A 14,665-nucleotide genomic window follows, 5' to 3' on the forward strand; every position below is an offset into this window, starting at 1 on the left:
GTTTTTTTTACAAAAAAAAAAACTACAAAGCCTTTGCATTACAGTTTTCGGGAGATTTTTTTTTTAATGTTTTGAAGCAGAACATATCTCCCTGGAGTTTTTTTCCCCAACCCAGCCAGAAAGGCATAAATAATTTATAGCCACTCGGTTGTAGATACATTTACCAAGTCTAATTAAATAAGGTTTGAATGGGCAAGGGAGGAAAGCAACCTACTTTTGCATCTGAAAAAGTTCGTATGTTTTTAAGACGGGGTGGCGGTTTTAAAAAACACCCACATGGCTCTTAGCAGATCATTTTGTGCCTACTGTCTAATAAAATACACCGCTCTGTAGCAGCTGGGGATGCCCCCCTCCTCCCTTCAGTGTCTGTGTTTCCAGGGAAAGAGAAGCTAGTGCATATACATTTTTATTAATAAAACAAACAGCGCGGACCTCAGAGGTCTAAGGAACCCTCTGAAGTGGTTAGAAACTTTTCTTGATGGAATTCGGTCCCAAGCAGTGGCCAAAAGAGAGAAAAAAAAATGAGGGGTGTGGGGGGAGCGGAGGGATGAGGACAAACTGTGTTGAGATAAGGGAAACAAAGAGACTCTGATCAAATTCCAAATCCCCTGTTTAATTCGGACAATCGGTAAATACATTTTGGGCTGCGCAGAACAGCCGTGGAGGGACTGGCGTGTGGCTGGCTAACTCCCTGCTCACTGGCGAAGGGCACACTAAACCCATTCTGCTTAATTACTCCGCCGGAGATCTGACAGAGCCCTTTCCAGCTCATTAACCGCTGGGCAGGGAGTGAAACCCTGATAAGACAGATCGGGGAGGGAGGGAGAACCCGCAAGAATAAATATACAAACCTCACATGTCCTACTGTTTAGCGTCGTTCTTAAAAGATGTGCAAGTCCTGGAAGCCGCTAGCTAACAGCCGGGAGGCGGGGTGAGCCGAGGCGAAGCTAGCATCATGCTCCCCCATGGCTCCGCGTGGAGGCACTCGCTATATGTCAGTGAACATCATTATTTCATTGAGAGCGGAGCCTTCGTGCCACCACAGGCTGCGGATCCTGTCACTTCTGATTCCCCCGGGCGTGTGCCGAGGCGGAAGGAGCCTCTCTCATTCAGAACCCAGTGCCTGGCGCTGGGAAGCCCGGACACCTCCTGGCACGTTATGTGAGGCGGCAAAGTCCGGCTAAGGTGACACCGGTGCCAGGGTTTTGCATTTGAAAGTGCAGCTCGGCGCCTGGTCGGGGCTGCAGGCCGGGGGGTGCCCCTGGCCTGTCACAGAGCTCAGCCGGGCAGAAATGCAGCGCGCAAGGGGCCCTGAGCGATGCACCTCACACAAACGCACCGAGGCCAGCTCGGACTGAGAAACCTCCGCGCCTGCCCCCGGGGGGCCGTGCACCGAAAGCAGCGGGGGTCCGGGGGCATCTCCCTCGGCTGGGTCTGGATCCTGCTGCCGGCGAAGCCAACGGGAAGCAGGATCGGGGCCGCAGCGGAGGGCGCCTGCCTCCCGTAGACGTGTTTGTGCTGCCACCTCCTACACCCAGCGTCCGCCTGCTGCCATGTCCCCCCTTCACCTCTCCCTCCCCGATCCGGGGCCAGGCGCGCCGCGGGGGAAGATCTAGCGCAATCGGCAGCGGGGGAGAAACTTTCAAGGGAAACCCTTTGAATGGGATTTACACTCAGACCAGCTCCGAGGGGTGTGTGTGTGTGTGTGTGTGTGTGGGGCTCTAAAGCGTGTCCCGCACACACCCCAGCCTCTCCAATGCAGCGGCGGCGGTGCAGAAACAAGCGGGGATGGGAACTGAGCCACACACCCCGTCTCCTTCCTCCAGCGAGAAAGGGCTTTCTGGTCGCTCCCTCCCCCGCCTCCAGCCGGTGGCGGCTGCGGCTCTCGTGTGCACGGGCAGCCTCGCTCCCACTTGGCATCGATCTGCTTGGGCCGGTGGAGCGGAGAGAAAGGCGGGGCGATCCGTACCAGTCCTGCCAGCACAGCGCTTCCCCCGCCTAAGCCGGAGGCGAGACCGCTCAGCCAGAGACGCCCATTGACTGGAGGGAACCTCTGCTCGCTTCCACCGCGCCCTGCCACCAGCCCCTCCTGGTCCGGGCTCTCTGGAGGGGCTGCCTGCATTGGGGGGGGGGGGTGCATATGTCTCTCCCCTCCCAGTCGTAGAGTGAGACTCTCTCATTCGCTCCACCAGAAGTGATTTCAGTTGCAAATGAGCCTGGGGGTGTTGTTGCTTTTCCCACGTGAGGAGGAAATGCTGCTGGCTAATGCTTCATTTCAGCTGCCTGATTCCTCCCTAAAACCAACAGCAGGTAATAGGGGAGATCAGAGCTGTGGTTAATTAAGCTCCCGTTTGCCGGAGCTGGGCTGAACTGCAGTTCTTCCCCGGCACCAAAGAACCTGAACCTAGTTTGGATCAGCACAGCAGTGACTGGTCTGTGGATGCATTAGTGTTGCCCCCTTAAGGGGAAGTGCCATGGTAGAGGAAACTAGATCATTTATACCAAAGGGATTGGACGCCGACAGTCCCGTTAGGTTTCTTTTGCTATTATTTAAGATTCTTTTTTTGGTGAATTTAGTGCTCATGAAAGGTAGGCGCCGGCTTTCACAGCCCTGGCCTGACCCAGGCAGAACACTTCTAAGGGAGAGTGTGTGGGAGTTCACAGTCCCTGCCCGTTCAGGCCTGGGCCTTTCTGAAGAGCTTGCCAATTAGCGCTGGTGATGATGTTTGATGTGGACATCTGTTCACTTAGGAACTAGGCTGACACTGTAAAGAAAATATGTGCTGTAGGGAGCGGGCACAAGTACTGAATCACACACACTTGCAGAGGTAGGACTAGAACATGGCCCTTCAGCTCCAAAACTACAGGCTTGTCCGCTGAAAGGAATCCATAGATGATTGTAGTTGTAGGTTCTTTCCCCTACCTCTGGACAAGCCATGAGAGGGCAAAACCACACCCACCCACTACTAGAGGGCAAATGTATTCATTCTTTTGCAACCCTCCCTCCTAGAGGGCCCCCTCCCTCCAACTGAGGACCATCTAACTCAGGGGTTCTCAAACTTCATTGCACCGTGACCCCTTTCTGACAACAAACATTACTACACAACCCCAGGAGGGGGGACTGAAGCCTGAGCCCACCCAAACCCACCACCCCAGATGGAGGGTGGGGGGGTCCAAAGCCAAAGCCTGAGCCCCACTGTCCCTGGTGGTGATGGTGGTGGGGTCAAAGCTAAAGCCAGAAGGCTTCAGCCCCAGACAGAGGGCCTGTAAACTGAGCCCCACTGCCCAGGACTTGGGCTTCAGTGCCAGGTGGTTGGGCTTGGGCTTTGGCCCCAGCAAGTCTAAGCCAACCCTGGCAACCCCATTAAAATGGGGTCCCAACCCACTTTTGGGTCCCAACCCACAGTTTGAGAATGCCAGGTCTAACTCATACAGCATATGCCACCAAGCAGCTCAAATGATGCCCTGGGAGATTTTAGCAGTCTGCCCCTGACTGACTGAGTTCATCCCTGTCCTGGACATCTCTGTCAGAGCAGATTTATCCCTGGAATTTCATAACGCTCCTAAAGAAGACATTTATTGCCTTTGTTATGGACCAGATGACAGTTGTTTTTCTTAAAAAAGGTCTCGTGAAGAAATCCACAGGCTCCTCCTGCACGTTCTCCTGCTTCGCCCCACCCTCTGCCCCACAAGCCTTGCACTTCAAATTACAAAATGGGAAGACTTTGCTATCTGGGAGATTCAGTGGATGTTACTGGAATGATGCATACTTCACTCTCTCCTATGCCGGCACAGGCATGTGTGGGAAAAGGGTTTTTTCACAGTCTGAAAGGGGACATTGTGGGGGACACCCTTAGTTGATGAAACAAGTCTCAGTACTTTCCCTAGAAACTGAAATTAGAGGGGTGTTCAAATTTACAGGGGTGTTGGAAAACAGCTAAATTGGCAACAACACACACAACTCTGATTCTGTTAGGTGTTGTGTGCCCTCATGTCCTTGAGTAGATACAGAATCAGGTTCCTAGAGGTGAAGGGCTCTGTATCCATTACCATTCCCTGGTGCCATGCAGTTCAATGAAAATATTTGGGTGAGTGCCTTCCTCCTCCCCGCAATCCAGCCTCCGGTGCTGTTTGCGTTTGCAATGAAGTTCTCATCCTGTTTGACATGAGACTTTTTGTTGTCAAGGAAGTGGTTGTGATATCACAAATACTGGAATATGACATCATTGTGTAATCCAATAAGAGACAATAAACTGTGACAGGGCGCACACTCTGATTTATATACAAGTAGTTTTAGTAATTAGCAAACATGGTAAGAAAAACATGTCAGAGGTGGATGGATTTATATTGGAAGTCTGGTGTATTTGAAAGCTTTCCCCCATTATGAGAGTCCCTCTTTAAGCTCCCCCAAGGGATGTAAATAGAGAGGGGAGAGATTTTTTAATAGACAATAATATGATAATCCACACAGAAAAAAACCTCTTCCAGTCATTTTTACTGTAAGAGATAAACACTGCAGCTGCCAATTTATTTGTAGTCAAGCAAAGACTAAGATAACTATGTAGGGAGTGGGTTGGAGACCCTGGAAAGATAAATCTGATGGTTGGACGTCTGTGTGTTTTTCATCTTCCCTCAGCTAGTTGCAAAACCAATCATATAAGAAAGTAAAGGTTTTGAGTGACCCAAGTACAGAGTGATTCAGATGATGTTTATGCAACTCTGAGCAATGCTCACTTGTAAAGACTTTCAAATATTTTCCTAAAAGCTGGTATTTTTAGAAATGACTTCTATAATCTAGCAGAACCAACAACCCACTTGCATGCACACACGCGTGGGCGGCACACAAACTCTCATTGCTTTGCCTTTTAAATCCTGTTATCCTGTTAACTGAAAACTTACTGGGAGAGAGAGGATTTTTAGACTAGGAATCTGGCAGTTGCCAAGAGCTTCATTAAAACATACGAGTATGTGCTCAGTGAGGGACTATAACCCATGTCAAGGGGGTATTTGTTTTTCTAACTTTTTTCTGGCACAGAATTATCATTGTTTGTGGCGTCTGCTGTAGCAGGCAGACATGCTTTTCCCCAGAGGGCTCGAGGAGACACTTTCCATCTCCATCTCCCGGCTTTCCCTCCTCCCATTATTTACTCTTTGCTTTAGGTACATTGTGCCAGGCTAAGGGGGCTGAGATCAGAAAGCAAACTAGTTCCGTTCTGGGAAGCTGTGCTGGAGAAGAAGCTCTCCCCCACTTCAACAGTATGTCACTTTGCACAGGCCATTGGATTGGCTTCCTAACCGGATCTAGTGCAGTTGGGTTCCCGGACACAGTGGCCTTGTATCACGGATAGCCTTAGAGGAGAAAGCATCCTTCACAGGGTTTAGGAAGCTGTCAGGTTCAGATAAGGCTGGGATCCTATCCTGTGGGACCCCCAGTTGTATTAATAAGGAAAAATTAATTTTTAAGCGCTGGGACGGCTGCCAAATTATGTGACCTCTGACAGACCAGCTGTGCTGTATAAATACATCGTATGTATCTGAACACCGTGATCCGATCTGAAGTTGAAATATTGAAGCAAGCATTTAGCAGTTTTGGTGGGGGCCATTTGCAGCAGTGTGAGAGAAAACTGCAAGCTGCTAAACTCTCTTCCATTGTGATATGAAGTCGCAGAGGCAAGCCTCACATCTTGGGGTCTCCCGCTTGGGGTCTCTAATCCAGAAAGCAGGGAAAGATGACAGAATATACACACTGGGGAGTGAGGGGGAGGCGTGAACAGCTCCAGTTTTACCCTCATCATACAAGAGCCCTTTGACACATTTCTAATTGAAACAAAGGGCTAACTAGGTTATTTTCAAAATCCCTCTTCACACACACTGGTTTAAACTGTGGTAGCGGCATACACACAGATCAGGGTTGTTGCTAGCACAGTTTTGCAGTGGTTTGGGCTACAGTGGCATGGTTTTAATCACAATCAGAATCAAATGGTCATCTCCCAGAAGTCAAAGTCACATCAAAGTCTCAAAGGGCCAAGTTGTTCTCCAGAGATAGACACAAGAACTGACTTCAGTGGGAGTTTTGTCTAAAGGAGGAGTTCAGGAATTGGTCCAGATTGATCAACCTGTTCGGCTCCCCTCAAAAACAAGGACTCATCCCAGTAAGCCTTTATTCACACAAGTAGTCCAGCTGAATTCAATGGGACTGCTTACATAAGGGCATGTAGGACTGGGCCCCAATCCTGGCTGTTAAACAAAGACTTAGTGTTTAAAAAAAAATTCCAGGTGACCTTCTGGCATTTTGACTTCATCTACAAATTTTGTTTTGGGGAAAGGATTTTCCTTTGTGCCTTTAGTTTTTTTTTAAATGGTCTCTTAGAGCTGTTCCTTTTCCTTAGAGGGATGTAGAGGAAGTGATCCAAGTGTCGTGGGGAGGGATCGATCGTGATAAAGATTGCATTAGCTGGCATGCAAAGTGAACCCACATATTAATAGAAGAGGGTGGACAGCACTGGAACCTTTTATCTGAATTGCCCCTTTCCTCTCCAGACTTGATGGTTCAAGAAAAATTGGATCCAAAGCTTGAACCACCCATGTTTTGGGTCTTTTCTGATTTGCCCATTATGTAGGTAAGACAAAAGCGATAGCTCGTATACAGACATGCTGAGCTCTGAACCACTCTTGGTTTGGGTTTTGAAAACCTGGCCTTCTCTGGCCCACCTCTACATGATAGGACTAATAAGCCAATAGGCTTCCATGCCAATGCCATTCATTTTCAGTTCGCATGTGTTTCTTAGAGGGATCCCTCAGAACCTAGCCCTGGCCTGGAATTCTCTCTTCCAGAGTGGGGAGGGCGAGAGAGAGCTGTAAAGAAACATGTTCATGTGCAAGCCACACCCACCCTTCCTTTCCTCCCTGACCACTGAATGTTTGCTCAGCAGGAAACAATGTATTTAAGACATTTTCCAGAATGTGTAATAACTTCTGCTCTGGTATGAAGGCTTAGCAGTAGCTGCATTTGAGAGAGCCCTCAGAAAGACAAAATAGCTTTTGCCCAGCAAGGCTCTTAAATAATACCATCTCCTCCTGTGTCTCCATAAAAGAACCACGATCTAATCCAGAAGAGTGGGGGAAGACGACAGCAGGGGGATTGTGTCCAGTGTGGCGGTGCACATTAGCATGCTACTGACACGCCTGTTGGACAGCACAGTGCCAAATGCTCAGTGTAAAGCCGTTTAACTTGCTCTGTAGCTTCAGCAGGTCCTCTGATAAGGATCCTTCTTCTTGGAGAGCCTGGCCCCGTGAAGGGGAGGAAGGGAACAGTAGTTGACTGGATGAGGATTGCAACAATAAGTGTTGGATACAGAAGGCGTTATGAGGTGGGGGTGGGGGTGGGGGGGTAAGATGCAGGATCTCCTTGGCATTGTAGTAATAATAATAATTAATAATTTCAGATTTATATAACACCTGTCATCAAAAGAGATCAAAGCTCTTTACACATGTATCCTAGGTGAATGCACGGTCCCTTCCTTAATTCATGAAAGTCAATTGCCTCTTAATCTTCTTCCACTATCCCCCCCACCTGCCTTTTTGCAGGGGGAAGATGATCACAGTATTTTGCTTATTATGTGTTCTGTGGCTAAGTGGATAGGGGACCTGGGTTCTACTCCCAGTGCTGCTGTGTGACCCTGGGCAAGTCATTTCACTACTCTGTGCCTCAGTTTCCCCATCTGTAAAGCAGAGGTTATGATACCTCCTGTGCAAAGTGCTTTGAGATCTACAGATGAAAAGCACTCTGCAGGCCCTAGATATCATTATGAAACAGTAGTAGTCCTTTCTGCAATTTCAGTTGCTCGGAATTATAATACAAAAGCAAGTGGAAACAGACGCTGTTCCTTGTTGACCTGAAAGTTCTAATGTTGTTTGTTCCTCCACTCAAATGACTATTGGAGTAGCCATGAATTGTAATTCCAGACCTATCACCAATGGTTCCAGAATTACATTTGCAGTAAGGCCTGGAGAAGAGTGGACATAAATATAAACTAACACTATTAGATCAGTTGCCCTATTGGAATTGCATTTGTTTATGATATCAGATGACAAATAATGAGGTTAGTGCAGGTGGCATTATGTGAAATGGCTATGATGTGAAATCTCATCAAAGTAACATTTTTTTAAAATGAAATGAGAATTTTTAAAGGCTAGGGGTCAGATCCTCAACTACTGTAAATCAATCTAGCTGCATTGATTTACACCAGCTGAGGTTCTGGCCCTGTGATTTTTCAGGGAAGAGTTTCTAGTTGTCCCAGTGTTAGTTTCTATTTCAAGTTCCTCCCTGGATTAAGGTAGCAAGGAAGGGTGCAAAGATTGGAAATCTTTTAATTTGTCACTTTTTTAAAAAGTTAATATGATTTTTCCTTGTAGAAGTTCACAGGGAACAGTTCCATTTGATCAGTTACCAGGAGGTCACCGTTCACTGCTGTCCAGTGCTAGGAAGTAAATATATTGTATCCCTTCCAGTTGCCTTAGGAAGTGGTCGAACGGCTGCATTCCTAGCCTGATGGATTGGCTCGTTTCTTTTTTGCTTAAGCCCAGACAGAGTTTTTATGAGGCTGTCTCGTGACATGCTGAAGTCACTCTGAATAAAACAAAATCCTAGTTCAGATCACAGACAGAGCCCTTACAATCGGCTTAGCTGTGGCTCTAGCATGAAATTTAGTTAAACTCTGAGTGCAGCTTGGAGGGACTCAGATGAGACGGGATGGCATCTGGGGCACTTCCCGTTTTATAAAATCCTGAAAAGTGTGTGCGTGTGCTTAATCACTTGGTGATCATCTTACAGAAGGCGCTGTATAGCTAAATAAGTGCATTTACATGTGTGTGTATATCTGTATCTATTAAGTTGTTCAGGAAGCCTTTGAAACTTTATCCCACAACAGAAATCAAACCAATGTGACACCTCAGTTAAATATGACCTCCACTTTTGGGCTAAAATAGCTAACCTTATTAGCTCTCCCCTGTGCTATGTGTCTTTCCTTGACAGATCATTAAGCAATGTTTAAATCAGAGATACCACATTTGTGGTGTTTGATCCCTGTTCATATTCCTAGATTGGAAACTCCCTGGGGCAGGTTTCAGAGTAGCAGCCGTGTTAGTCTGTATCCGCAAAAAGAACAGGAGTCCTTGTGGCACCTTAGAGACTAACAAATTTATTTGAGCATAAGCTTTCGTGGGCTTTCGTGCATCTGAAGAAGTGAGCTGTAGCCCACAAAAGCTTATGCTCAAATAAATTTGTTAGTCTCTAAGGTGCCACAAGTACTCCTGTTCTTTTTCCCTGGGGCAAGGATTTTATCTTATGGTAGGGGCTCAGATAGCACTGTGATGTGGAACCCTATAAAAACCTATATAGATACTTCAAAAGCACTGTGGATGGTGGTAATAATAATGAATTCACCAAGATGTTAGAACGCTAGTTTTTCCTACCCAGGCAAAGGACTTAAGCACGTGCTTAAGTGCTTTACTGAATGGGGATGGTTTGCTGAATTGGGGCTGAAGGTCTGATCCTGGGAGGCGCTGAGCACCCTCAACTCTCATTCACGTCCCTGGGAGCTGAGGGCATTCTGCTCTTCACAAGGGGCACTCAGCCTGTGGCAGGATCCCTTCGTTACTGAGCTATACGTGGATATGTGCTGGCATGAAAAGGAGCCGTTAGGGCAAGAGTTCTCACAACACATTTTTTGGTGGTCTCAGAGTACAGCCACCAACTCTTGCTGGTGGCCGCACTGACATTTCCCCCTATAATACGTCATTAACTTTAGGAAAAACAAATAAATACACACAGATATACATCTAAATCATTGTCATTTATTTATGTGGGGGGTTTTTTTGTGTGGCCTCAATAATAAAAATAATTCTGTGAAAAGTGATAGTTGTATGTTCATTAATATCGCTTTTCACAGCACACTTTTTCTCAGGAAGCCCCAGGACAAATTAAGCCCTAAATTGGGAGTCAGAGCGGGAGGTAGCAGGGACCAGGACGATGATGGAATGGATGTGGGGCCAGGAAGGCAGTGGGAGTCCAGGGGGATGGATGGGGAGCCTGGGGAGGCAGCAAGGGTCTGGGGCGATGGGGTGGGGGGAGCCTACATGGCCGGAGCCGAGGGTCAGCACCCGCTGCTGCATGGTCAGAGCCAGAGGCCGCACAGTTGAAGCCGGGGGTTGGAGCCCGCTGCCTTGTGGCTGGAGCCAGGGGTCAGTACCCAGGGCTGACTCCTGCTGCCACACAGCTGGAGCCCGGGACCTGAGCCAGGGGCCAGCGTCCAGAGCCAGGGGCTGGAGCCCAAAGCTGAGGCCACATGGCCAGAAAAGCCATGCAGCCAGGCTCCCAAAGTCCCGCCACTGGAGCCTGCCGCCTAACCACTGAGCGCCACCAAGGTGGGTCGAGAATTCACCTTGCTCCTGCAGCGTTGTGCCCCACGTGTCTCCAGAGGTGGTGCAAGGCAGCAACAGGAAGGGAGGGAGGGGAAGAAGCCAATAGTTTGCTTCCCTTCCCATCACCACCCAGGAGGCTGTCATGGCTGCAGGGTGGCCGCATTTGAGAAACACTGCTTTAGGGCATCTCTCCTTTGTGCTGAATTCCGAGGAGCAGAGATCTTTGGGCCTGTGAGGGAGGAGGGAGTGGAGCGCGGGCTGCAGTGTTCATGGCATTTAAAAAAAAGTACATAACGAATGCAGCTTGAGGGGATGGAGCCCTGACCACCAATAAGCAACCACTGCTCATCCTCCCCTCCTGTCTCTTTGCCCTCGGACAGAGATCTCACAGCCTGCTTCGCGCATCCTTCTTTTTCCCTGGCTGTGGTTTCAGGGAATACTGGCTCTTTGATCTCATTTATTCCTAACTCAGATGTACTTGAGTGATACTCCTGACCCAGATAAAGCTCATTTGTTTTCTGTGGGCCAGATGACAGGCACAGTTTGTAGGGGCGGGCACCACGGAAACAGCCTACGGCTCCGTGCCTGGGCAGCCCTGATGTTTTGCAGATGCTCCCAATTTGGCTGCAAGGAGCTTTGACTCTCACTCTCCTTGGACTCTGACATACAACAAACGGACTCAAAGGGTCTGCATGTCACCCAGCTACTGAGAGCTCCTTAAATCAAGGCATTGGGACTTGGTAGGGAGGTACATAAACTTCATAGTTCATTCATGTCTGATCAGTGTGTGTGTTGACATGGCTCTGGTTACGCCCCCAAAGTCCTGTCCCAGCATGCACTGGGCTCAGCCAAAGGATTCTCTGGGCAGCAGCCTCCTCTTTGGTGGTTCTAAAGTCCTGGTTGTGACTCTCCACAAAATGTTACCTAGTCTTGTCCTCACTCTTGGTGCAGGCAGAACTCCCACTACCTACCTGGTGCTGGAATGTCTCAGCTCTGTCTCCTTCCTTGAATGGGTATGAGAGCAGGAGCTGCTCCTATGTCATGTGCTATTTTTGCATGAATGCATCGTAACCAAATATGACCCTAGTGAATCAAAAAGATTTATTGGTGGTTTCTTGTTGGAAGCCACCAACTCTGAGCGGCTGCAGCATGTGTGTTTGTTTTGAAATGCACCTCTTTGGCCAGGGTAAGTTTAAGTTACACTTGGAGTTGGCCGTTGCTTTTTGCATCCAAGATCAGAGGATGCATTGAACCCTGCTCTTCTGATGTCAGCAAAATCTGGTGTGATTTAATTGGCAGAAAACTCACTCAGTGGGAGAACACCCTCTCTCTCAAGACTTCAGAGCATTCGAAGGCGGCAGGGCACTCTCATATCATCTCTTAGGCAGATCCCTGGGCCCAAGCATCTGCTTTGATCCACTTGTGTAATGCTTGCCAGGCCAACTTCAAAGGGAGTGGTGTGCACATGCACTTGAGGGGCTGATCTTGGCCAGTGAATTTCAGCAAGGAGAGGTTTCTCCTAATTTTCCCATGGGGAGATGAGGGGAAATATGTTCTGCACCACGGAGTGGGCAAGGATCTCGGCTCTCCAAACCCAGCTGTGTGGGGAAACCTTGCAGTTCTCAGGACACCTTTGGAGGGCTGGAGCCTTTGTGCTGTGTCCAATGTTTTTATGTGATGCCTCAGGCCTTTGGTTCCCCACCATTACATTGCACAGTACTCAGGGAGCTGTATTACCATGGGCTTCCCATCAACCTTCCAGGGTCAGTCCCAGACTCCCAGTGTGGCAGGGGAAGCAGTGTAAGGTCATGCTGGAATGATCTTACTCCCCTGGGGATCTGAGGGAGGATGATGCCCAGGAGAGCAGCTGCCCCTGCCCCCACCAGAGCCATGACAGCACTGTAGAGTTGGTTTAGAGAAGTTTCCCTGTGATTGAGGGCAGGGGAGGAGCTCTGCTGCTTCCCCTGCTGACCCACCACCCTAGATCTAGCTCCCCTCCTCCAGCAAGCCTGGGAGGGAGCACAGGAGAGCGGTTTCCAAACAGCGCATTTAGCTACTGAGTGGCGGAACATACTGGGACCCTAGCAGACCTGGCTAATATTTAACGTTTCATTTTAATTTTATTAAGTGAATTTAAGGCTGGTGAAAGCTTCCAGGGCATGCTGAAGACTGACGTCTTCTGTTTAATCCATACAACATACATAGCTTGTGCGGCAGCAGTTCCTGCTTCCTTCACCCTGCCCAGCCCACGTGCCTCAAGTCCTGACCTGTGTGGACAGACTTGGGCTGGAAATGTGGCTCAGGCCTTGTCCACACACAAACTTGCACCGGTTTAGTTAAACCAGCTTGAGTGGATTCTGTGATTTCGGTTTAAGAGTGTCTTATTTCTGTTTAGCTTAAGCCTGTGGGCTAGCTTGCCTTTATTATATTCACTGCTTTGCATTATATTCTGCTTTGCATTATATTCAGCAGTAATGCAAGAAACCCACAGGCCTGTATTCTGTAAGACATTAGCTTCAGCAAGTTAGCATAAGGCTTGCGGCCTCTGAACGCTGAACAGATAAACTTTGCACAGATAAATGGCCCAACAGAAAACCCAAAGTATTTGGGGAGCTGATAATAGAGTTAAAGGGGAAGTTCTGACCACAGATACGAGTCACCACAGAAGTGTCCTGGCAATGAACTGACGTACATAACAGATACATGAGATACATCTAAGGCTAACCTGCTTACTTGCCTAGACATCTTTTCTTCTAAGTTTCTTATTTTCTTATGGGTTTAATTATTTATTTTATAGGTTTATATTACAGTATATTTTGGTTGTAACACAAGGGACCTACAGGCTACATCCTGTATGTTGAGCTAAGGCAAAGTTCACATACATGTTTGGACCTTTCACCTAGAGAGATGGTGATGAGCTAAAGCATAAGGTCCATATATGGCTGCGACCTTTAACATAGAGGATGCATTGAAATAGGTTGGTATGGGACACAGGCGCCGGCTTCTAATTTTCCCTGGGGTGCTCAACCCCCACTCAGTTCCAGGCCACCCACCCCCACCCCTTTCCCTAAACCCCCACTCCTGCCCAGCCTCTTCCCACCCCCGCTCCACCCCTTTCCCCAAGGTCCCACCTCCGCCCAGCCTCTTCCCGCCTCTGCTCCAACTCCACCCTGCCTCTTTCCGCCCCCTCCCCCAAGCGCACCCCCTCCGTACTCCTCCCCCTCCCTCCCAGCACCTCCTGCACGCTGCAAAACAACTGATCTGCAGCGTTCAGGAGGCGCTGGGAGGGAGGAAGAGGAGTTGATCGGCGGGGGCCACTGGTGGGGGGCAGGGAGGGGAGCTGGCTGCCAGTGGGTGCTAAGCACCAGCTAATTTTTCTCTGTGGGTGCTCCAACCCTGGAGCACCTACGGAATTGGCGCCTATGCATAGAGGGATTCCTAAGTTCACGATGCATCACAACTTGGAATTTGGAAAGAACCAAAAAACCTGGTTAGGACAGAAATAACAAATGTGATACCTACCCACAAAAGGGCCATGGTAACGAATTGACGTATACGATAATAAGTTGAGATCATTGATATACTAACCTATAGGAAAAAGCCGCGTCGATATTAGTAAAGTGAGGAAGTACAAATAAGGAAAAGGGGAAAAATCCCCTACTGAATATGCATCAAACATAACGGCAGCGTAACATATTATAAAAGTGGCATCACAGCCGAGGGGCAGTAGGAGAAGGAGATGTAGTTCTTGGGAGATGCCAGAATGATGGCCACTGGTGATGGTGATGGTGATGAGGAAGGTGATGGCTAACACTTCAGGGGATGATGTGAGTATATGGACGTGCAGATGTACATTCTGTAGTATCTCTATCTACCTTACTGAGTTGGGGTGTTGTCATTGTGCTAAATGTATTCATAAACTATATTTATAAATAGAGAAGAGTTCCTATAGTGTGAGTGTTGCAGCTGTGCACATCGGGGTTCCCAACTATATCATAATTTGAATAATACTGGGCCTGATCTTGGGGCAAGGACCTGTCAACCCTCAAAGTGATAACTGGGGATTCTTAAGTAATCAATATAATTAATACATAATCTAAAGATCAGGCAACTTAATTGACTTAAGCTAAATTGAAACAAGCCTGATTTTTGCTGAAATGCAAACACCCACACAGCCTTTTGCACCAATTAAGCTGAACTGGCTTAAAATGACACTGTTATTTCAATGCGGTATGTAAACTAG

General features: G+C 48.3%; 1 protein-coding gene across 6 annotated transcripts in view; it reads left to right on the forward strand.

The window, feature by feature from the left end:
- Nucleotides 1-14,665, forward strand: part of NRP2 (neuropilin 2) — a 123,617-nt gene that overhangs the window by 1,062 nt on the left and 107,890 nt on the right. The window lies entirely within an intron of this gene.

Source organism: Chrysemys picta, chromosome 11 (assembly GCF_011386835.1).
Source record: "Chrysemys picta bellii isolate R12L10 chromosome 11, ASM1138683v2, whole genome shotgun sequence".
NCBI lineage: Eukaryota > Metazoa > Chordata > Testudines > Emydidae > Chrysemys > Chrysemys picta.